Raw genomic sequence first — 25640 nt, 5'->3', positions numbered from 1 at the left:
AAGGCAGCAACTCTACCGCTGCGCCACCGTGACCACATTTCTGTCTTAAGAATGCTGCAAAGTGACATTGGCTTTGTTAATTCTATTTGAATCCCAGTAACAGTCAACTTTAGTCAACAACTCATGAATTGAATGTGGGCTTTTATTCATCTATGAGTAGGATTGGATCAATTGGAATATTTCAGTCCGATGACCTACCCTGAGCAGTATGGGTCCAAATGTGGGCGGTGAATATTGAAACTGCGACGGGTAACTAACAGGAAGTCAGAATTCCTCAAGAACAGGAAGACTGATGTTTGCTGTCTGTTCTTCAATGTGGTGTTATGGAAAGTCAGTTTCTAGTTGAAGCCACGCCAAGTTTCTAAAACGGGAACAAATAGTTCCATGGGTAATCTATCATTAATGCCACCAGGGTTCCAGACTTCTATAATTTACTGTCTTTCAGTCCGGCAAAACTGAACTATCTGTTCCATGTTCATTTGATTCATGCAAAAATATCCACTGTCGTTATAAACATCCAAACTTGGGCGGAGTTTGGAGAGAGCACCCAAATCTGATGAGCACAAGGATTAAAATTCTTGTGGTGGTGGATCTGCATTGGCAATGATGAATTAAGAGCACAGTTAAAAACTTCAAGTTATTGAGTTCAATCTAAGCTTTCCTCCTTTCTGTTATGCTTGTTCAGTCTGCCGTTTGATCCTATTACACTTTAATTTTAGTCTTGGCAACTCAAGGATGGAAACTTTGATTGTCTCCATCTGGTTGAGCAAATGTTGGGAGGAGCGGGTGTCTGCACCAGCTCCCACACAAACCGCAGGAATGGTTTCTTCGCAGGCTATCCTCCATAAGTTCAGAGGAGCAGAAGTAGGCCTTTCGGCCCATCGGGTCGATGCCATTAATTTGTGGCTGATCTACCTTTCCCTCTCAACCTCATTCTCCTGCCTTCTCCCCATAATCCTTGACATTGTTTCTAATCAAGCATCTGTCAATCTCCACCTCAAAAATGCCCAATGACTTGGGCTCCACCACCATCTGTGGTAATGACCTCCACAGTATCACCACCCTCTGGCTACAGAAATTCCTCCTCGTATACATTCTAGAGATGTGTCCTTTTATTCTGAGGCTGCGCCCTCCTATCTAAGGTTTTCACTATTCGATAGGTTTGAGTGAGATTCCCCCCCATCCTTCCAAACTCCAGCGAGTACGGGCCCAGAGATTTTAAACACACCTCGTACATCAACCTAATCATCCCTGAGATCATTCTCATAAACCTCCTCTGGTCCCTCTCCAATGTCAGCACACCCTTGCTGGGGGCCCATTCGCAACCTCAGAGAAGAACGTTAAAGCACGTTAGCGTTAAATGGCCGTCCCCTTACCTTGAGACTCATTGGAAACTCCAATGAGTTACGATGGTTTCACTGGTGTGGGGGTTTCACTGGTGTGGGAGTTTCCAATCCCCCACCAATGAAACCATCTTAACTTGCATTTTGTCAATCCCCTTTGGAATCCTGTAAGTCTCAATAAGATCGAGCCCTCATTCTTCTAACCTTCCAACGAATACAGATCCAACCAATGTTGTTTCTCTTGAGAGATAATCTTCTCATCCCAATGCTTAGCCTGATTAATCTCTTGGACTGCCTCCATGTGACTTTATTGTTCCTTGGGTAAGAGGACTAAAACAGTGCCCTGTACTCCTGTGTGTGTTCTCATCAACACCCTGTACATTTATAACACAACTTATCTACTTTTAAAACTCTGTTGCAATGAAGGCCAATATGCCGTTTGCACTCTTGTATAGAATGTAGAATATAGAAAAATACAGCACAGGAACAGATCCTTCAGCCCACAATATCCGCACCAAACATAATACCTGTCTCCTAATCTCTTCGGCTTTGCATTTGTAATTCATGCACGCGCACTTTGATCCCTTTCTTGTTTGCTCATTTTGCAGCCTCTTTCCATTTAAGCCTCTCTGCCTTTTGATTCCTCTTACTGAAGTTCAGAACCTTGCATTCTCCGACATGAAACTTCCATTTGCCAAACTTTCATCCACTCACTCATTCTATTGCTGAATCACAAATATCCTTACCACAGTTTACATTTTCACCTGTTCTGAGTCATTGGAGATTTCAGTCTACCTGACCCAGGCCAAGAGGTGATGGTGTGAAATGTCTCTTCCTGGGATAGAAAGGGGAAATGTCCACACTGGGTCGGCTCAAGCTCATTGTCATTTGCACAAGTACGTACAGTGGGGGACAGTTACAGTGAAAATCTTGCTGCCAAAAGCATTACAGGCACATAGACTCAAACAACACACTAAACATTATTTATACACTAATTACACACAAAATTCTGGAACACAGTAAAAAGAAAGAAAAAACCTCGTCATTATTGCAAAACACAATTTGAAAACGTTCATGGAAGTGCAAGAATCGGACCATAGAGTTGGGGTCCGATTAGAGTCGTGCGGGTTGGTTCAAGACCCTGATGGTTGTCGGAAAGCAGCTGTTCCTGACCCTGGTGGTGTGGGAATTTTGTACCTCCTGCCCAACTCCTAGCAGTGAGAAGATGGCACAGCCCGGATGGTGGGGATCCCTGGCATGGATATCCGCCTTCATGAAGCCACACCTCTTGCAGATGCTTTCGATGGTGGAGAGGGCTGCGCCTGTGATGGATCAGACTACCAACTGTATAATTGTTGGAATGTAGCAATAATGAACCGCAGATGCTGGTTAATGCACAAAAGGACACAAAGTGCTGAATTAACTCAGCAAATCAAGCAGCATCTCTGGAGAGCAAGGATGGGTGATAGACATAAAATGCTGGAGCAACTCAGCGGGACAGGCAGCATCTTTAGAGAAAAGGAGTGTGGGTGAAGAGTCAAGACCCTTCTTCAGATTTCTTATTCTGGGCATGTCATATTCCGATCTTCACGATATATCATCTGCTCTGATATATTTTCAGAAACGTATTCTAAAAGCTCCAAGTAATGGGAGGAAGTTTTGCTTTGTAGCAGATGATGCATTAAAAAGGTTATTCTTTTGTTCTACTCAGCACTAAACCCAGCCATTGCAAAGTGCATCTATCAGGTCTCATCCTCCGGCATGTTAGAAAACAATCCAAGTTTGTCCAACTTCTTCTAGCTAATACTCATTAATCCAGGCAATATTCTGAGAAACCTTTTCTGCACCCTCTCCAAAGCCTCCGCATCCTTCCACATTCTTGCTTCCATCTAGATTTTCTACTCTTGAAATGTGTAAATAAATTGACATTTCTTCAGTTCACTGAAGGGTATTTGTTCAAATTGAGACGCCAACACTTTTTCATGAGCTATTAGCTTTGTAAATACGGTAGCAGAGTTGCCAGGGATTCTTTTCAAAGTAACCCTGTGGCCAGAGCAACAGCGCTTGTTTTTGTGTGGGGATCACACTACATTGCATGCCTTTTGGTTTTCTTTGGAATTAGAAGCTTCTCTTCCGCAGAATGTTACACATTCCTTGCGGCTGTTGTTAAATCTACTCCTGGTGTCGATGTGTGTTATCTGAAGCAGTTTTCCTATCAGACTTTAGTAAGTGCCGGACAGCTGTACTTGTGGCCCTTTCATGGGCAGACGATCTTTTGACTGTTGGCAGGATCCTGAACTAAGTTTACACTGTTACATTGGGACTGCCCCGTTATTTATCACGTACATTCCTCAGCATTGGAGCACGACATGGGAGCCTTTTGCTTTAATTGGATTGCATAGCCTACCTTCTCCAGCATTCAATTCAATGTTCATCACTCTTCAAGTCAAAGTAATAGAATTGATTTCGTAGGTACACAAAATTGCTGGAGAAACTCAGGGGGTGCAGCAGCATCTATGGAGCGAAGGAAATAGGCGACGTTTCGGGCTGAAACCCTTCTTCAGACTGATGGGGGGTGGGGGGGGAGAAGGAAGGAAAAGGGGAGGAGGAGGAGCCCGAGGGCGGGCGGATAGGAGGGTGGGAGGAGACAGCTAGAGGGTTAAGGAAGGGGAGGAGACAGCAAGGGCTAGCAAAATTGGGAGAATTCAATGTTAATGCCATCCGGACGCAAGGTCCCCAGGCGGAATACGAGGTGCTGTTCCTCCAATTTCCGCTGTTGCTCACTCTGGCAATGGAGGAGACCCAGGACAGAGAGGTCGGATTGGGAATGGGAGGGGGAGTTGAAGTGCTGAGCCACCGGGAGGTCAGGTTGGTTATTGCGGACTGAGCAGAGGTGTTCGGCGAAACGATCGCCCAACCTACGCTTAGTCTCCCCGATGTAAATCAGCTGACACCTAGAGCAGAGGATGCAGTAGATGAGGTTGGAGGAGGTTGCAGGTGAACCTTTGTCGCACCTGGAACGATTGCTTGGGTCCTTGAATGGAGTCGAGGGGGGAGGTGAAGGGACAGGTGTTGCATTTCTTGCGGTTGCAACGGAAAGTGCCCGGGGAGAGGGAGGTGCGGGAGGGAAGGGAAGAATTGACAAGGGAGTTGCGGAGGGAGCGGTCTTTGCGGAAGGGAGACATGGGGGGAGATGGGAAGATGTGGCGAGTGGTGGGGTCACGTTGGAGGTGGCGAAAATGGCGGAGGATTATGTGTTGTATTTGCCGGCTGGTGGGGTGAAAGGTGAGGACCAGAGGGACTCTGCCCTTGTTGCGAGTGCGGGGATGGGGAGAGAGAGCAGTGTTACGGGGTATGGATGAGACCCTGTTGTGAGCTTCATCTATGGTGGCGGAGGGGAATCCCCGTTCCCTGAAGAACGAGGACATTTCTGATGCCCTGGTATGGAATGTCTCATCCTGGGAACAGATGCGGCGTAGGCGGAGGAATTGGGAGTAGGGGATGGAGTCTTTACAGGGGGCAGGGTGGGAAGACGTGTAGTCCAGATAGCCATGTGAGTCAGTGGGTTTGTAATGTATGTCGGTCAGGAGTCTGTCCCCTGCGATGGAGATGGTGAGGTCAAGGAATGGTAGGGAAGTGTCGGAAATGGTCCAGGTGTATTGGAGTGCCGGGTGGAAGTTGGTGGTGAAGTGGATGAAGTCAGTCAGTTGTGTGTAGGTGCAGGAGGTGGCCCCAAAGCAGTCGTCAATGTAACGGAGATAACGGAGGTCGGGGATGGGGCCCTGGTACGTATTGAACAAGGATTGTTCAACGTACCCGACAAAGAGGCAGGCGTAGCTGGGGCCCATGCGTGTGCCCATAGCTACGCCTTGTGTTTGGAGGAAATGGGAGGAGTCAAATGTAAAGTTGTTGAGGGTGAGGACCAACTCCGCTAAGCGGAGGAGAGTGTCAGTGGCTGGGTATAGGTTGCTCCTCTGGTCGAGGAAGAACCGGAGGGCTTTGAGGCCATCCTGGTGGGGGATGGAGGTGTAGAGTGACTGGACATCCATGGTGAAGATGAGGGGGTGAGGGCCTAGAGAGTGGAATGCGTGGAGGCGGCGGAGGGTGTCTGAGGTGTCTAGAACATAGGTAGGAAGGGATTTGACCAAGGGGGATAAGATGGAGTCAAGCTATGTGGAGATGAGTTCGGTGGGGCACGAACACGCAGAGACAATGGGTCTGCCGGGAGAGCCGGGTTTGTGGATTTTGGGGAGAAGGTAAAAACGGGCCGTGCGGGGCTGGGGAACGATGAGGTTGGAAGCTTGGTCGGGCAGCAATTTTGTGTACCTTCGATCTTCCAGCATCTGCAGTTCCATCTTGAACGAATTGATTTAGTATACTGGGAGTAAAGTTGTAAATGATACAACGCAAAGAATAAACTGGAATGCAGCAGACAACATGGAATAAAGATGTTATAGAAATAAATCAGAATACTGCAGATAATAATAATTTTCCAGACAGTGGTAATCTTGCTTGCAGTCAACAGCTTTCTATCACATGGGAAAGATCCTGCTTTAATCAAATGGCAATGGAAAACCAGGAATGTGTTCCACCTCGATTTCCGGGCATGGCACCATAGAAAAGGATTGAGTTCAGTTCAAAGCTGGTCCTTCAGGGTAACTCTTCAAAGGACGACTTCTTTTTGCGTATGGTGTGCACAGCGTAAAGTTGGAGGTCAACTTGTTCTATTTGATCTATTTGTTTGTGCACATCGGGTTGATTGCATTAGTCGAAACAGGGGTGGACCACGTGAAGGTTGCAATCTCCAACCCTTTCGAAGGACTCGTGCAGAACCCTTTCAAAAGCATTGACTCGTGCAGAAAGGAACAAGTACCCGTTGAGAAAATAAACAACAGAGGTGTGGAACAGGGGCACCCTCAGCTTAATGCTAGCTCCACCTTGATTTCTCAAGAATCTCCTTTGATTTAATGTAATAAAACAACGTGCCCAGAATACTCAGCAAGCATCTGTGGAGCAAGGATCCCAGGTAATGTTTCCGGACAGTCATGCTTCCTTCGAACCGGAAAAGTGAAAGGAGAAGTGTTGGGCAAAGAAGATGGGGGTATGTGGAGGGGAAGGAGGTGGGGGGGATTCCTTGTTATAAATGGGGACCATGGTTGTCCAAATGACAATGTGGTGTCAGAGCTGTCTAGTTAATGGGTGAATGAGGTGGATAAAACAAACTGAGAGAGCTCGCTGCAACTGAGAGATACAGAGGACATCTGAAACAAAAGAGAGTGCTGGAAAAGTCCAATGGGCCAGGCAGCAACTGTGGAGAGAGGGAAAACGGAGTCATTGTTACAGGCTGAATGATGCTGTGTCAGAAGTGGCTATATCTGACTAGCTGGGTAGGATAGTGAGGTGGGGAATTGACTGGGGGGTCCGGAGGTCACTCTTGTGGACTGAACGGTGGTGCTCTGCAGAGGGGTTACCACATCTGTGTTTGGTTTGTCCAATGTAGAGAAAACCTCATCATAAGTGCTGAATTCAGTACCGAGAACATAGAACAGTACAGCACAAGAACAGGCCCTTCGACCTACAATGTCTGTGCCAAACACGATGCCAAGGTCAACTCTTATCTGTATGCATAATCCATATCCCTCCATTTCCTGCATATCCACGTGCCTATCCATAATGTCATTATCATATATGCCTCGACCACCAGCCTTGGCAGCACGTTTCAGGCACTCACCAACCTTTGTGTTAAAAACAAGTTATCCCGCACATCCCCTTTAAACTTTGCCCCTCTCACCGTAAAGCTGTGCTCTCTAGTATTTAAATTTTTCCATCTGACGGAAAAATATTCTGACTGTCTACCCTGTTTATGTGTCTCATAATTTAACATATTTCTATCAGGTCTCCTTGCAACCTGTGGTGTTCCTGAGAAAACAATCTATGTCTGTTCAACTCTGGAGGAAGTACAGCTGTTCTTAATGCACTGAACAGTCCCGATCAATCTAATCCTTTCCATTTTCCCTTTTCTCTCCAGCTTTATGTTGGTTGGATTTCCTGTGCAGCGTTGGACATGTTTCTGCGTAAGTGTTTCACAGATGTGTGTTATTGTTGCTTGTCTTCCAGAAGCTGTACCTGAGCGTGCACAAAGCTTCAAAGCTGTAATCTAACGTCAATGTATTCTGGATTGGAGCTAATCTCTCAAATTTGCTTCTAGCTTAGAGTTTACATACCTCGGGACTGTACCATAGCACGTTTTAAGTTTCACTCAGTTTACAATCTTTGGTTGTGCAATTGGTTGGGATATAGTAACTGGGCAGATTCCCCGGGAGGATTTCATGTCCACTTCTCATGCTGGTCAGCTAAGTACAATGGACTAATCTTGGGCTACTGGTTTAGGTTTATTATTGTCACGTATATCGAGGTACAATGAAAAGCTTTTGGTTTGCAGGCTATCCAATCAATCCACATAAATACAATCAAGCCAAGCTCAAGTACAATAAGAGTGAAGGAGTGCAGAATATAGTTCCCAGCATTGTAGCGCACCAGTTCCAGAGACCGTCCAATGTCCGCAATGGGGTAGAGGCGAATTGGACAGTATCCTAGCTTTTGGAAGGACTGTTCAGAAGCCTGACAACGGAGGGGAAAAAGCTGGTCCTGTGGAAAACGTCCGGGTGGTGCGCGCTTTCAACCTTCTGTACCTTCTGCCGGATGGGATGGGGGAGCAGAAGGAATGGCCAGAGAAGGACAAGCCTTTGATTATGTTGGCTGCTTTCCTGAGGCAGCGTGAAGTGCAGGTGAAGTCAGTGGTGGGAAGTCTGGTCTGCGTGGTGGACTGGGCTACATCTACAACTTTCTGCAATTTCTTATGGTTTGGGGCAGATATACTCACCTGGGACACAAGAGAGGGAGGTGCAGCCCACAAGGAGGCCATTTAGTCCACTTCTCAGAAGAATTCTTCAGTTAGTTTCCCTCTCCTGTTCACTGCCCCCAGATTTGCAAATGGTGGCAAGCAGTAGGGACTGCCTGTGCATTTTGAGTTGAATTAAAGAATTCCTCATTTAATTTCTCACTGATTTTCAAAATGAAATTGTCAACGACTTGTACGAAATTAAAAAAGATCGAGGTAGTCGAGATTTAGCGCTGCTGCAGTAGCTGAGTAGCGGCCCTAGATGTCTCCAATGCACTATGTAGAATCCGTGTGGGATTAATGAACAAAATCAGAGGGCGTGAGGACTCTGCTCCATTTGTTTGTTTTGAATTGCAACAACAGGCTGGTGAGGTGTGTGAACTTGTCTGCCTGGGTCGGGTTCTCTGGCATGTGTTGTGTATTGCAATGGATGGTAGAGCTATCTGAGCAGCACCGTCTTGCCAAATCTCGGCACTTTGAATTGCAGAGCACACTATAAATGTTGGGTGATGCAACCGAGGTTTGACGCACTTAACACAATTGCCAGGGAAGTGAATTGATGGACTGGTTAATGCTGGCTGTCCTGCCCTGGAGTGAGTAATTGTCCTAGGATATCCTTTCCAGCCGGTAATCATTGGCTAACTTGTAAGAGTCTAGATCCAGCTGGGGCAGATGTTCCAAATAAGTCTACAATGTTTATATAGCCTAAAGAAGGCTCTCGACCCGAAACGTCGCCCAATCCTTTTATCCAGAGATGCTGCCTGACCTGCTGAGTGACTCCAGCATTTAGTGTCTATCTTCGGTGCAAGCCAGCATCTGCAGTTCCTTCCTATACATACACCCAGCAACTGGTGATGTCCATAAATGTCAGACTTCAAGCAGTCATTGCATGCAAGGGATATGCGACAAAATACTAAACTTAACTACTACCATTTACATGGGGGGGGGGACACACAATGTATAAACACAGCTGTAATTTCTACATGGAGAAACCAAAATGTATAAAAAAGACCTTTATTAAACTCTGATAATGTGCACTTTAACCACATGTGATTTTTTTTTTAAATTATAAATCTCAAATTGTGGAGTTCAGAGGCAATTAAATAAATGATGGGTCTTTGTCCCAAACATTATGTGGGGCACTGTAGATCGTGGAGAAGTGCTTGTTGCAAACTTTTCCCTTGGTGCTACAACTCATTAGGGTCAAGAGTACAACACCTCTCTTTTGAAAGATGATCCATACAAGGATCAGCAATTATTCGTCTGTCACCGACTGTACACCTCCTACGTGTGTATTTCCCTTTCAAAGATGCATGAGTTATTAATAATCAGAGCTGCTAATACGATAGCATGCAGAGTGCTGGCAGATTTACCTGCTGGTGAAACTCCAGGACCATGTTTGTTCTGCTTTCCCTGAGCTCTTGTGGATGTGTAAATGCTGAATGGTGATGCAGTGGTCAATGGTGCTCCTCGTAGCTCCAGGAACCCGGAACAATGGAGATTACAAATAGTTGTGGACGTTGCCTGGTCAATCACGAGTACTGATCTCCCTACCCGGTCCATCACGAGTACAGCTCTCCCTACCGACAAAGAGATGTTTTTGAGGCACTGCCTCGGGTAGGCAGCCAGCATCAGAACAAAGAGGGAAGAGACAGAGGCTTTAAGATTTTGCCTTCCACCACAGTGAGGTGTTTGGTGAACTCACTGTGGTGGATGTTAAATTTGTGTTGATTGTGTGTTTTTGTCATTTTTTAAATTATATGTATGACTGCAGGGAAACAAAATTTCGTTCAGACCGAAAGGTCTGAATGACAATAAACGAATCTAATCTAATCTAATCATCATGAACCCACACCACCTTGGCCAAGCTCTTATTTCAATCCTGAAAATGTTTAAAAACCACGACCGCCACATTCAGAAACGGCTTCTTCACAACAACCATCAGGCTCTTGAACACCACACAACACTAATCTATGAACTATGGACTGTCCTTAGTTGCACTAAAGACTATGGGTTTTTTTTTACTAGTATTGGCGTGTTGCTTTTTGTGTCGTTCATATTTTCCACATGTATTGTGTTTACAAGCCTGTTAAGCTGCTGCAAGTAAGAATTTCAATGGTCTGCTGTCGGTGCATATGACCATTAAACACTCTTCCTACACATGCACACAAAAGGCACAGTTTCATAGTTATTGCCGAAATAACATTTTTAGCATTTGCACAATGGTGCGTGTGTGTAAGAATTTAGCCCCTGTGCCAGTTGTTGGAACACATCCTTGCCCCTGTGAGATTTTTGCCCCTGACAGCTGTGAATAACTCCACACACTGCAAGACTCTGGCCATTGTTTATCGGTGGGTTTATGGTATTCTGCACAACTCTGTGGCTACAGTGAGATATAGCTACAATGAAAACCTTGCTTGCAGCACCATTGCAGGCACACAGACCCAGACAATGCACAATATGCAAATTATACATAAAATGCACACAAAAGAAAGAAAAGTACAAGAAATCAAGAAACCAAGGACTGCAGATACTGGTTATCAATAACTCAGCGGGTCAGGTAGCGTCTCTGGTCTGAAGTTGGGCACCGGCACTTCCATAGTCGCCTATCCATGTTCTCCAGGGATGCTGCCTGGCTTGCTGAGTTACTTCAGCACTCTGTGTCTTCCCAAAAAATTAAGACATGGGTGCAAAAATATAAATAGAGAAAAACACGAGTCCATAGAAGTGCAAGAGGTGGTCCCTGGCATTCTGATGTTGCGGTAGGATTAGGGTTGTGCAGGGTCAGTTCAAGAACCTGATGGGTGTAAGAAGTAGTTTAGTATGGAGATGCAGCACGGAAACGGGCCCTTTGGCCTACCAAGTCCACGCCGACCATCAATCACCCATTCGCACTAGTTCCATGTTATCCCACTTTCTGACCAACTCCTTACACACAGGGGGCAAATAACAGGGGCACATTTTCCTTCAAACCCACATATCCTTTTGACGTGGCGGGAAACCCACATGGTCACAGGGAGAACGTGCAAACTCCACACAAGGTCAGGATCGAACCCGGATCTCTAGCGCAGTAAGGCAGCAGATCTACCCGCTGCACCACTGTTCCGCCCAGTAGTTGTAGTTGCGAGGCTCATTGCAATGCTCGAAAGCAATTGCTAATAACCATTTCAATGTAAGCCATTAATTGCAGAGAGAAATATTGTTTAGGTCCTTGGAATGGAGAGAATCTGGTCCCCACTTGTTGGCACCGAATACACCATGACTGATGATTACCAATGCAACCTGTCCATTCCAGCAGCGTGTGGTATGAATCAAGATGGTCTTTTGTGCAGGCTGTTATTAGTGACCAAGGCACATTCCATGTCATTAATCTATTGGTGCATATGAATCTTGATAGCCCTTAGCTGTTGCTCGCTGCTGCAAGTTAATACCACCAAACAAAAGCATGCCATTAATTAAACTCTGGCAAAGTCATTCACATTTTTATTGCACATTTTTTTGGAATTTACAGTATCATTGAAGATCACTTTATCAGTGTCTATAATATAGCCAAACACTGCAGCTAATGTGAACGCAGCAAGATTCTACAAACATCATAAGCTAAATTGGTTCATCAGAAAGCCAAGAAGAATGTTGCGCCTGTTACATAGTTAATCAAGTGCACACTATTTGGAGTTTCTCCAGCACTTTTTGTCACGCTATTTGGATCCTGCTTAAAGGGCCTGTCCCACTATACAAGTTTACCCAAGAGCTCTCCCGAGTTTAAAAAATAAATCAAACTCATGGTAAGTACGTAGCGGATACGTCGGAGCTCCGATCGTCTCTTAGTGGCTCGTAACGTTAACGGCAGGTACTCGGGCAAACGCGGTAAGCTCGTGAAATGTTTTCAACATGTTGAAAAACGTCCACAAGAGCCCCGAGTGCCTACGAGCGGCCATTATCGTAATTCTCCGTGTTCGAATCAGGGGAAACTCGGGAGAACTCTTGAATTACCTCATACAGTGGGACAGCCCCTTAAGGCTATTTTTTCTGCTGTGCATATCCTAGTATAACCCTGTAAATACATCAAACTATTACTTCAGCCTTGTTTTATGTTTGCTAAAACAGTGAGCTGCTGCAGGAACTCAGCAGGTGAGGCAGCATCTGTGGAGAAAATGGACAATCGATGTTTCTGGTCTGGACCATAAGTCTGGACTTATTTCTGTTAAATGTTACTGCTATTTGATTTTATTTTCCCCTGGCCCAAACCACTGTGGTGTTGTTCACATTTGTTTAGGTTTATTACTGTCATATGTACTGAGGTACAGCAAATAGCTTTTTTTCATGCTATCCAATCGGATCCGAAAAATACAGTGCCCTCCATGATATTTGGGACAAAGACAGATCATTTATTTATTTGCCTCTGTACTCCACAATTTGAGATTTGTAATAGAAAAAATCACATGTGGTTAAAGTGCACATTGTTAGATTTTAATAAAGGCCATTTTTATACATTTTGGTTTCACCATGTCGAAATTACCATGTGTTTAAACAGAGTCCCCCCAATTCAGGGCACCATAGTGTTTTGGACTTGGCTTTACAGGTGTTTGTAATTGCTCAGGTGTGTTTAATTGCCTCCTTAATGCAGGTATAAGAGAACTCTCAGCACCTAGTTTTTGCTCCAGTCTTTATCACCATTGGAAATTTTTATTGCTGTTTATCAACATGAGGACTAAAGTTACCTATGAAAGTCAAAGAAGCCATTATGAGACTGAGAAACAAGAGTACAACTGTTAGGGACATCAGCCAAACCTTAGGCTTACCAAAATCAACTGTTTGGAACATCATTAAGAAGAATGAGAGCACTGGTGAGCTTACTAATCACAAGGGCACAGGCAGGCCAAGGAAGACCTCCACAGCTGATGACAGAAGAATTCTCTATATAATAAAGAAAAATCCCCAAATAACTGTCCGACAGATCAGAAACACTCTTCAGGAGTCAGGTGTGGATTTTTCAATGACCACTGTCTGCAGAAGACTTAATGAACACAAATAGAGAGACTACACTGCAAGATGCAAACCGCTGGTTAGCCGCAAAAATAGGATGGTGTTGCGCCATCTGGCGGTTGAGCCACATAGATCTAACCCTTGTCAGTAGAGGTGGAACGGTCACGTGACTGAGTTTGGCGGAAGTTTGCGAGTGACGACCGTCATCAGTCCACTGGTGTGTCCTGCAGCAGCAGCAGCAGCAGAGTCCTTGCTTGAGCTCCCACAATGCGCGTGTGTGTTTTTAACAGTTGTATTTTTGACAATAAAGATTGTTTTATTCATAACGCATGAATTACTACAGTGGTGACCCCGACGATCCAAAACGGTCTCGTTTGGATTTTCGAAATGCACACCGCCGACGACCTCGCCCTCGCCCTCGCCCAGCCCAACAGAATGAAGTTTCAATTAAGCTGCCTGTTTTCTGGACATCGCAGCCCCAGGTGTGGTTTGAACAGGCTGAAGCCCAGTTCCACATTCGGCGCATTACGGCTGAGGAGACCAAATATTACTATGTGGTCGGTGCGCTGGATCAGGACACTGCCGGTCGCCAGGTGACGCCAAGTACGATGGCCTCAAAGCACTCCTCTTGTGCACTTTCGGGCTCAGCCGCCGTGTCTGGGCCGCAAGACTCATGCACATGGGTGGTCTTGGTGATCGCAAGCCGTCTGTGCAAATGAGCGAGATGTTTACCTTAATGGACGGTCATCAGCCCTGCCTCCTGTTCGAGCACGCCTTCCTGGAACAGATGCCCGAGGACATCCGCCTGCTCCTCGCGGGTGACGATTTCACTGACCCCCTGCAGCTGGCTGAACGTGCGGACATGCGAACGAGCTGTGGCAGGCCAAACAGCAGTATCCAGGAACCGGCATGGTCGGCCAAAAGCATCGCCTCTATGCCTGAGATTGTCATTCGGGGCAGCGTTTCTTCGTCGACACGGGCACAGAGGTCAGCGTTTTGCCCCCGTAACTAGTCATCGCTCGTTCCGGTTAGCGGGGGCCTTCTCTTACCGCCGTCAATGGCAGCTCCATCCGAAGGTACAGTGTTCGCATGGTCCCCATCATTTTCAGATCCTGCCATTTCACTTAGAATTTCACCCTTGCCGGCCGCCGATTTCCTCCGGGCACAATCCCTGCTAGTCAATGTGTGGGGACAGCGCCTCGTTCATGCTGCGACTTTGGAATCGATCTCTTTGAGCCTTAGCTAAGCCACGCCTCGACCCGGTGTCTTCTGTGGACAATGTCTATGCCCAGACTTTGTCAGAATTCCCCGACATTCTACACACCCAGTTTCATTCGGCCTGCCGCAAACATGGGGTGGTGCACCACATTCCCACCACTGGGCCACCACTCCACGCATATGCAAGCACCCTTCCTCCCCCCCGACAAGCTTCAAATGGCCAAGGCCGAGTTCCATCAGATGGAGGCCATGGGTAATGTGCGTTGCTCCGACAGCTCGTGGGCCTCTCCCCTTCACAATGTCCCCAAAGTGTCTGGGGGCTGGAGGCCTTGCGGGGATTACCGCCGTCTCATTGACGCCACGACAGCCGACCGGTACCATGTTCCTCACATCCAGGACTTCACGGCTCATCTGGACGGCGCCACGTTATTTTCTAAACTCGACCTGGTTCGGGGCTATCACCAGATCCCGGTCTATCCGGACGATGTACCCAAGACGGCTCTCATCACCCCTTTTGGGCTGTTTGAGTTACTCCGGATGCCGTTCGGCCTCAAGAACGCCGCGCAGGCTTTCCAGAGATTGATGGACATGGTGGCCCGTGGTTTGGAGTTTCTATTTATTTACTTGGACGATATCCTCGTCGCCAGTCGCTCTCGCCAGGAGCACTGTGCTCATCTCAAATTACTCTGTCAGCGGCTCAGCGAGCACGGCCTGGCCATCAACCTGACTAAGTGTCAGTTTGGTCTTAGTTCCATCAATTTCCTCGGCCATCACGTTACCCTGCATGGTGTGGTCCCGCTCCCGGACAAGGTTGAGGCCATTCGCCAGTTTCCTCGGCCATCCACGGTGAAAGGGTAGTTGGGTAGTTTTAAAGTGGAGATTGACGGGTACTTGATTAGTAATGGTGTCAAAGGTTATGGTAAGAAGCCAGGAGAATGGGGTTGAGAGGGAGAGATAGATCAGCCATGATTGAATGGCGGAGTAGACTTGATGGGCCAAATGGTTCTGCTCCTATGATTTATGAACATATGAATTTATGAACTTTTTTTTTGCTGTAAGTGGAACTGAGAAGTGGTGAATTGTTGAATTTGATGCATAGCAGATCGCCGATCCTCCTCCCCATCCAATTTATAAAGAATCTGGTTAATGTCCTGAAGCTCAGGTTGAGACCGGACAGGTATTGGAAACGGGGCCAAGGACATAGCCATCAACGTCGTTTTGGATGCTCATTTGGAGCTTCAGACTCTGAGGGTAGGCAGTAAGTTGGACTGATGAATTGGGAGTGACGAGGGAGGGAGTTATTGCTCTATAAAATTGATGTTTGTGAAATTTGGCAGCTGTGTGGCTGAACCAAGAATGTTCACTGCTCATTAGTGAAGACCGCGAGGCTCCTTAATGTGTGCATAATTAACTGCAAAGGCATCCCGCTGTTCAGAAGCTTGGAGGAAAATAAAAATATTGCTAAATTTGCAGTTAAAAAACTGAAAGCAGCTGTTGTGTGCCTTTTGAACTGCCTTTTGACTGAGGAGGGATTTGTTCTTTGTTACACTGGTTTTCGACGTAGGAATGTATTGTTTTAAAAATGGTGATTTTAATCTGGTCAACATTTCTGCTTCAGGCTACTTTCGGGCAGATTCACAGTGCCCCAAGGTAGCTTTTAAAGATTTGCAGGCGAAAGTAATTAGTGGAAAAGCTGTATGCATCCTAAAGTTTACACACATTTGTGGCAATGTCCAGCTGACTGGCACATTGTGCAGCATCAGTGCCAAGCCCCATCCTTTGCAACAGGTAGAACATCAGCAGGTAATGACATTTGGTGCCCATGTGCTTTGGCTCTACGCACAGCCTGATGCAGCCACACATGCAGGTGGCCATCGGGATGAGGGCGGTGTTGGGCACATGTTTGCCCCCGATGTCTGTGAACTTGTGCATCGTGACCCACTAGACCCGCTCCAACTTTGATCCCTCGGTGAACTGGAAGATGGCCCTTGTGATCGCCGAGGCATACGAGCAGGGGACGGGCCAGACTCGCAGTCAGTACAGCAACCCCTCACACTGGATCAACACATTATTCCAAGTTACCGAGGAGGGTGGTGAATCTGTGGAATTCTTTGCCACAGAAGGCTGTGGAGGCCAAGTCCGTGGATATATTTAAGGCAGAGATAGAAAGATTCCTGATTAGTACGGGTGTCCGAGGTTATGGGCAGAAGGCAGGAGAATAGGGTTGGGAGGGAGAGATAGATCAGCCATTATTGAGTAGACTTGATGGGCCAAATGGCCTAATTCTGCTTATGATCTTAGGACCGAAATGTACAGGTGGAGGGGGAATATGGGTGGAATACGGGTGGAGGGGGAATATGGGTGGAGGGTGGAGGTGGAATATGGGTGGAGGGGGAATATGGGTTGGGAGGGTAAAGAGGAGGAATAAGATTCCCAGACTTTCTTTGTGAATGTGATGAATGAAGTTCAATGATTTGGAGATGTTTTGATTTAAAACAAATGTTTCGTATAGAGATACAGCATGGAAACAGGCCCTTCGGCCCACCAAGTCTGCGCCGACCAGTGATCACCCCGTACACTAACACTATCCTACTCATTAGGGACAATTTCCTGAAGGCCATTAACCTACAAACCTGCACAACTTTGGAGTGTGGTAAGAAACCGGAGCATCTGGAGAAAACCCACGCAGTCACAGGGAGAACGTACGAACTCTGTACAGACTGCATTCGTCGTCAGAATTAAACTCGCGTCTCTGACGCGTTGGAAGGCAGCAACTCTACCGCTGCACCACTGTGCTGAAGTGTTACAATGTTGTAACAAGGGCAGTTGTGTTTTGAAGATGCTTAATTAACTGGATGCTATATCTGAGTGGTATTGTCCTTGTATTTGCTACATGATGTACACATTTGCACACATTTCCCCCTGACCAACACCGAGTCAAACTCTGATTAAACCAGTGCTCCAGCCTTCAGAGCGCTGTGCTTCAGAATCCTGTTTGCTCATTAGTCCGGAGCGTGCCAGGGATCGGGGATGTACGCTGGGGGCGTGTGGTCGGTACTGCATTTGGAAAAACGGGTCAGATATGTGGGTGCGTTTGTTGAGGGAGCTGGGGTCCCGAGGGCTGTATGTTCCGTATGCTTTTTATTTCTTGTACTCCCTTTTAAACTCGTGGGATTTGTTGGGAAAAAAACTTGTCATACTGTTATGCAGTATTGATTTAGAAAAAAGACAAAGTGAGAGTAATAGGACCATCCATTTGTCTGGAAAATCTGCTGGTCCATCATTTCCAAATTCTCGAGGGTGTTGGATTATCGGAGCCTTGCTCTACTGAAGTATAAATATGTGCTTGTGCACTGTAGTGTGTTTATCCCTCCTGTGGTGATGTAGGCATTAAAGGGAGACTTGGTGGACACCAGCTCCAGCTGATGACTACATTTTGGTTGTTCTGCCTTTACCAAGAATTCTTCCCGATCTTTCACATTCTGTTTTGGACACTAACCGGAGAACCCTTTGTTGACCTTTGCGATGTTCTTAAGACTACATTGACTGTTGCCTTCGCGATAGAGTCCGAGTGACATAGTTCAGAATTGGACTCTTCTGCCCATCGCATTCGTACCGACCATCAACCAACCATTCATCCCAGTTTTTATTCTCTGCACATTATCTCCTACTCTTCTCCCCCCCGTTCACTCCTCCTCCAGATTCCATCAATCACCCACACACCGGTAGAACATTTACGGAAGCCAATTAACCCTTCGACCTGCACATGTGGGAGGAAACCCACGTGGTTACAGGGAGAGCATGCAAACTCCACACTGCCAACACTGGGCGTCAGGATTGAACCCAAGTCTCTGGTGCTGTGAGGCAGCAGGTCTATTAGCTGCGCCACCGCACTGCAGTAATGATGGCTGCTGCCGAGAGCAGCTTGGTGCAGTGCCTGTGGCGTAACATGAAACAGTACAGCACAGGGACAGGCCATACTACCCACAATATCCATGTCGGACCTGATGCCAAGTTAAACTAATCCCCTCTGCCAGCACGTGATCCATATCCCTCCATTCCCTACATACATAAAATCCTCTTAAATCTCATCATACCTGCCTCCACCACCACACATGGCAGTGCATTCCAGGCAGCCAGCACTCTTTATAGACTAAAAATACTTTGCCCGCACTTCTCGTTTAAACTTCACCCCCCCCTGTCATTTAGGCTCTGCCTTCTAGTTCTTTGCATTAACACCTGGGGAAAAGTTTCTGACTGTTTACCCATAATCTAAATGCTTCCTATAATTGTATATACTTTTATCACATCTCCCCTCAGGCTCTGATGCTGCAGAGAAAATAATCAAGTTTGTCCAATCTCTCCTTGTAGGCAGTAGCCTCAAACCCAATCTGGTAAATCTCTTCCACACCCTCTCCAAAGCCTCCATGTCCTTTCTGTAATGGGACAACCAGAACTGCACATAATATGTTGACCTATGGGGTGATAAAAGTATTTACCATCTACACAGCGGATTGTCAATATAACACCAACAGCTGCTTTTTGCAGAAATTTTCAGATGACACAGCTGTTGTAGGCCTCATCAAAGGGGGCAATGAGGAGGCGTATAGAGACACAATTAACAACTTTGTGGAGTGGAGTGCACACAATAATCTCCATCTCAACACCAAAAAAACGAAGGAGATAGTTGTGGATTTCAGGAGGGGGAGGAGGATTCAACCAACACCAATCACCATCAGGGGCACTGAGGTGGAGGTGGTCGCCAACCACAGGTACCTTGGTGTGCAGCTTGACAGTGAGCTGGACTGGAAGAGTCATATGGAGGCGGTGTACAGGAAGGGACAAAGTAGACTGTATTTTTTAAGGAGGCTAAAATTTAATATCTGTCAACCCCTACTGTGCAGGTCTACCATTCAGTGGTGGCCAGTGCTCTGTTTTTTTGCTGTGGCCTGTTGGGGAGAAGGCGCCCGAATAGCGGACAAAAACAGACTGGATAAGCTGATCAGGAAGGCTGGCTCAGTGGTTGGGGCAGAGCAACTAACGGTCAAGCAGGTGGCAGAGGCCAGAACTCTGAAAAAACTAGGCTCAATAATGACCAACCCCACTCACCCACTCCACGCCCTGAAGTGATCAAGTGCAGCATCTTCAGTCAGAGACTGATTGCACCAATGTGCAAAACGGAGAGACATAGGAAGTCTTGTATACCAGCTGCTATAAGGTTTTATAATGCACAAAAATTTTAACTTATTATGTATTGAAGATATCTGTTGAAATGTGTGGTGTTATGTCTGTCTTGAAGCTGTTGTGGCACTGTAATTTCCTGTAAAGGATTATTAAAGGTTATTCTATTCTATTCTGATACAGCATGGCAATATCTTGCCGGATTGAGCCGGGGACTCGGCAGTGATCATGCGGCTACAACCATTGTTCACCGTGGGTTCTTGAGTTGTCTTTTAAATTTATTCCTGAAGGTAATACATTTGAAGATGACAGTAAATGGAAAGTCTGGGCTACTGTGCCTCTAATTGTGCCATCCGTTAAAGTGAAGGCCTTTGATGTGATACAGTCAAAATCCAAGTGAATAATATGCGTAAAGAGTTGAGAGGTTTACTGTTCAATTTTACAGCTGGATGATCGGCATAAGATTTTACACACCAGGTGGGACCAGGCTGGTGTTGGAATTAGTTTTGTACTGATAGGACCCAGCTGTTGTACATGTGACGAATGGGACAAAGCTTATTGTAGATGGATTCTGCAACTCATTCCACTCACCTCCCCCCTCCCACAGCAAACCACAGCAACCCCCCCCCCCCCCCCCCCTTGTGTAAACTCTTGTAATTAGACTTTATCTTAAAAGGTTTGCTGTTGATCAGACTTCAAGCCTGGTTTTAATTAAGGAGCTTGTTTTTTTTTAAATCTTGGAACCAGGCAATAATCACAGCGGACTCGAGTTTCTAGTAATTATAGACTACACGGCCTTGCTCCCCCCCTCCGCTTGTGCAGAGCGCCTTGATCTGGTGAGAACAATAGACTGAAGGCTAGGCAGAACTTGCAAATCTTCCTTTTACTTTGAGCTAGTTGCCCTCTTGCAGGTGTGAATGCAATGGGAAGCAGATGTTCCAGTACTTTGACTTAAAACAAACTTCCTACCAATTTTCTCACCCTCTGTCCCACATTGGTTCTGATACCGGAGCCTAAGAGAATTCAACACATCTTGAACATATTTTGCTCAGCGGAGGATGATTTTTTAAACACATACACCCTTCCTTTTACCTTGGGACCAATTATTTCTGGGTTAAATACCCTTTGCTCTATACTCTATACTTGATTTGAAAAGTGATTCAAATGATTTTTAACTTGACATTAACCAAGCTTCCATCTCTTCATATCTCTCGCATGCATCTAGACCAAGTCAACATTAAACCACAGGGTTACAAGAGTGAAATAATATCTGATCCATGCAGTCGCCAGCTTTAGTCGAGAGCATCTAGCTACGCCCCCAATACATCCAAGGCCTGCTGGATCTCCCAGTTAATAACTATTTTAACTCTCCTTCCCATTCTCGCACCAGCCTGTCTGTCCCTGGGACGCACATTCCGCTTGGGTAGCTTTCAAACCAATGATATGATCGCTGAATTTTTTCTTTCCCTCCTCTGCCTCCACTCCCCCCCCCCCCCCCCCCCCCCCCCCCCTTCACTGGATCGCAATGCGCACAAATTTCTCCTGCCATCTTTTACCACCCTAGTCGCCATGATCGTTTCCCCTCTATGTGCTCATCTCCCATCCTTCCCATTCATGGCTTCTCTTTTATCCTCTCTCATACTCCCTCCCGACTTTGTTTCATACCTCCCCTTCCTCCCCTTCTCTCCTCATCCGATACCCTTTTGTCTGGGGTACGCAGATCCATCTACCAGTCACTCCTCCACCTCCCATCTGTATCCAGGCTTTGCTCAACTCTCACCTCTCTTTCCCTGTTCCTTCTCCCTCTCCTTCTCTCCACCACTCTATACAGCCCGAAGATGTTTTGGGTCGGGGCCCTTCATCTGTCTATATCATCCACAGTTGCTGCTTGACCTGCTGAGTTCCTCCAGCACTTTGTTTTGTGATCGAGATTCCAGCATCTTCAGTCTCCTGTGTCCCCGTTATTTATTATTGTCAAATCTACATTCCTGGGCAGACGTTATGTTGGGGTGATGGACTAGAAACTTTGAAAGACTGTGCCCATAAATACTGTGGCTCCAAGATCAGGTTAGAGGCTGGGTATTCTGTGGCAAGTGATTTGTCGTCGTCTCCAGTTTTTTTCAATCATGTGCAAGGCTCTGGTCAAGAAAATGGAGGAGGCATATGTCGGGGATAAGTGAAGCCCTTGAGGTTTCAGACAGCGCTCCCCCGCTTTCCCTGGCCCCCGCCTTTGTGATGTGTTTGTGTGCGCAGACGGTCGATCCGGCTCGCGGTTTCATCGTTGACGGTCGATCCAGCTCGAGGTTTTTCAGGCGAGTGCCCTCGAGCTTGAAGGTCGAAGACAGTCGCTGAAAAGTCGCGTCAGTGGGACAGGCCCTTAAGTGTTTAAATTTGGTTCCTTGAGTAACCATTAGAAGAGTTTCATAATATTCTCACCTTTATCCGAATTACACAGGGGCATAACATTTTGTATAGGCTTAAATCGTGATGTTTTTCCTGAAATACAGGATGAGCCTGCAGTCACTGTAAAAACAATAAAGTCAAAATATGGTATCAATTTGAGTAATAGAGTGAGGAGGAAATGAGTTTCCTTACAGGGTATATTGTGGTTTAAACACTTCCACTGGGTACGATATAGCGTTGTGGTGTGAATGATGTATTCATTCCGCCTGCAGGATGTGAATGCAATGTTATTTTCTCCCTTCACAGCACGTTCCCAATCTTACACCAAAATGGTGCAGCTACAGGATAGCTCAAAGGCCATTGACCGGAAACTTGACCCTGTTTCACTATGGATGCTGCCACACCTGCTACGTATTTCCAGCATTATCTGTTGTATCCTTCCTCAGTCTGAAGAAGGGTCTTGATCTAAAATGTCACCTATTCCTTTACTCCAGAAATGCTGCCTGTCCCGCTGAGTTACTCCAGCAATATGCGTCCCTCTTATCTGTCGTATCACAGTTTCCAATGTAATCTGGAGAGGGTGCTGGATTAGTACCCAGTCCTTCTCTGCAGCCTTTTGGGTGAATGCGACACAAAGAAGGAAAGAAAGTTTATCTTAATATTCTGTTTTTCAACTCTTGGATACGGGGTACACAGGCACTGACAGGAGAGATTAATCCACGTGGCAGAAATCATAGTGATTAAGAAGGAACTGCAGATGCTGGAGAATCGAAGGTTACACAAAACAGCTGGAGAAACTCAGCGAGTGCAGCAGCATCTATGGAGCGAAGGAAATAGGCAACGTTTCGGGCCGAAACCCTTCTTCAGACTGAAGAAGGGTTTCGGCCCGAAACGTTGCCTATTTCCTTCGCTCCATAGATGCTGCTGCACCCGCTGAGTTTCTCCAGCTTTTTTGTGTAACCTGGCAGAAATTATAACTTGGTCAGTGCCCATTGGAACTCAGACTGAGGGAAGTGAAGCAAGCTGTGCCTCTTGGCTCTGGTGGCAGGACCTATTCCACTTGGGTAGCTTACAACCCAGCGGTATGAACGTTGAATTTGCTAATTTTAAGGAACTTCTACTAACACGCCCATCGCCTACCCCATTGCCCATTTTCTCCGCCCTAGTCCGTTAACCAGTTCCACAGTTCACCACTTTCTTTCTTATGAGCTCACACCTTCCCTAACCAACAATGGGCTTGCCAGGACACCACCCTGCCTGAGATCATTTGTGGCCAGTCCTGATCTTTTCTCGCCTCCAGCTTTTCGCCCTCCCCAACCCACAACTTTCAGCCTGAAGAAAGATCCCAACCTGAAAATTCACCAATCCTTTTTCCCCAGAGTTGCTGCCTGGCCCACTGAGTTACTTCAGCACTTTGTCTATCCCATGTTAGATTTATTCTGTCACCTCTTTCCAAAATTTGTTTGAACGAGCACATTGTGAGTTTTGTCAGAGTTTTCTAAATATTGCTTTGGGACCATTCTAGCGGAAAGAGAAGTTTATCAGCAAGGTGCCATCTGTGCTAGAGCGGAGGAGATTTGATGTATGATTCTCGGAATGGAATCTAAGTTTTCAACCTCCTACCGAAGCAGTTTTCCCACGCACTGAACAGACGTGAAGCTTCCTGACTACAGTGTCGACTACGGTGCAGAGAAAGTGCTGGAGGAACTCAGTGGGTCAGGCAGCATCTGTGGAGGGAATGGACAAGCAACGTTTCCGGTCGGGACCCTTCTGCAGACTGATGGAGATATGTCAATCAACTCAAACCCACTAAATGAAATGGCGAGTTTGACTTTCTGAATGGCAATCTGCAATAAAACAACTGTGTATAACAAATCATGGAATGGATTTTCCAAGCAGAGTAACAACAGTGAATCCTTTTAATGGTCGATGTTATTTGCAGCTTGAAGAGACTATTTAACGCAGCTGCTCTCTTGCTGGTTGTGTTCAACACAAGCCTCTTTTTGAATGCCATTAGCAGTATGTTGAACGCTACAGAAAACATTGACCATTACAGCTCAAGAACAGGCCCTTTGGCCCACAATGTCTGTGCTAGACATGGTGCCATGACCATCACATCTACCTGCATATCCCTCCATTCACTTCCAATCCAAAAGTATTTTAAATGCCATTAAAATATCTGTTTCAACCACCAGCCCTGCCAGAGCATTCCAGGCACTCGCCACCCTCTGTGTAAAAACAAACTTGCCCCGCACAGCTCCTTTCAACTTTGCCCCTCTCGTCTTAAAGCTATGCTCTCTAGCATTTGATTTTTTCCATCTTTGGTGGGGGGGGGGAAGATTCTGACTGTCAACCCTAGCTGTGCCTCTCACAATTTTATATACTTCTATCCGCTCTCCTTGCAACCTCTATCATTCCAGAGAAAACAATCCCAAGCCTGTCCATCGGGAGAAATGTCTGATAAACTAAGGTGAGTCCAATAATGTCCCTCATCTGTAATTAGCTGAATATCTCGGGTCTCTGAAGATGGGTTTGGTGAATCAAAGCTATGGTAATCAGTGGGAAGAATAATTCTAACAATGCATTAAACATCAGTTGCGTTACTGAGGTACAAAATGCACACTGCTGTGTTGTTACAGAACAAAAACAAAACATTGTACCAAAGAGTTCAATATCTTGCAGAGTAATTTTAGAGCCATGAAATTAATTTATTTCCAGAAACACTCAGTGCACATGCTTCGGACAAGTTTTGTGCAATATTTTGCAAATGTTATTTGCAATGTTGTGTTGTGAGCGTAAGGGAGTGGTATTCACATAGGAAGCCCCAACAGTGTATGGATCGGATTTCTGAGGAATAGCCTCAAAGGAATGGTTAGTTTGCACTTCGTAAGGTTATATAACTTGGACATTGTCCTCAGGAGGAGACCTTAATTGCATATTTAGTCATTCTTTAGTAAGACTGATCTTGTATAACCATTACCTTCCAGCCCCATCACCTCTCGCATTAATAGCCATATCATGGCTACTTACATAGAAACATAGAAAATAGGTGCAGGAGTAGGACCTTCGGCCCTTCGAGCCTGCACCGTCATTTAATATGATGATGGCTGATCATCCAACTCAGTATCCTGTACACTTGCCTTCTCTCCATACCCCCTGATCCCTTTAGCCACAAGGGCCATATCTAACTCCCTCTTAAATATAGCCAATGAACTGGCCTCAACTACCTTCTGTGGCAGAGAATTCCACAGATTCACCACTCTGTGTGAAAAATGTTTTTCTCATTTCAGTCCTAAAAGACTTTGCCCTTATTGTTAAACTGTGACCCCTTGTTCTGGACTTCCCCAACACCGGGAACAATCTTCTTGCATGTAGCCTGTCCAACACCTTAAGAATTTTGGAAGTTTCTATAAGATCCCCCCTCAATCTTCTAAAGGCTACTTGAAGAGCATGGACTGATCATTGGTTGACAAAATACTGCGAGTAGTATGGGTCCAATTGATATTGAGGTATTTTTGTGTAGATCTCAGGTGGTCAATTGGAGTATCTCTCTGACTAACATCCCAAATGACTTAGTTTAGTTTAGAGATACAGCATGGAAACAGGCC

General features: G+C 46.1%; 1 protein-coding gene across 6 annotated transcripts in view; it reads left to right on the top strand.

Moving 5' to 3' along the window:
- disp1 (dispatched homolog 1 (Drosophila)) overlaps positions 1–25640 on the top strand; it is a 212072-nt gene that overhangs the window by 53695 nt on the left and 132737 nt on the right. For 4 of the 6 annotated variants that reach the window (XM_055636200.1, XM_055636205.1, XM_055636203.1 and 1 more), the window contains exon 3: positions 7372–7417. The exons of the other annotated variants lie outside the window; for them this stretch is intronic. The gene's annotated coding sequence lies outside the window, so the exon portion shown is untranslated. The remainder of the gene's footprint in view (positions 1–7371; positions 7418–25640) is intronic. 6 annotated transcript variants of the gene reach the window in all.

The sequence above is a fragment of the Leucoraja erinacea genome, chromosome 5 (assembly GCF_028641065.1).
Source record: "Leucoraja erinacea ecotype New England chromosome 5, Leri_hhj_1, whole genome shotgun sequence".
NCBI lineage: Eukaryota > Metazoa > Chordata > Chondrichthyes > Rajiformes > Rajidae > Leucoraja > Leucoraja erinaceus.
Note: the sequence above shows the minus strand (reverse complement) of the source record. Positions and strands in the feature narration are given on the sequence as shown.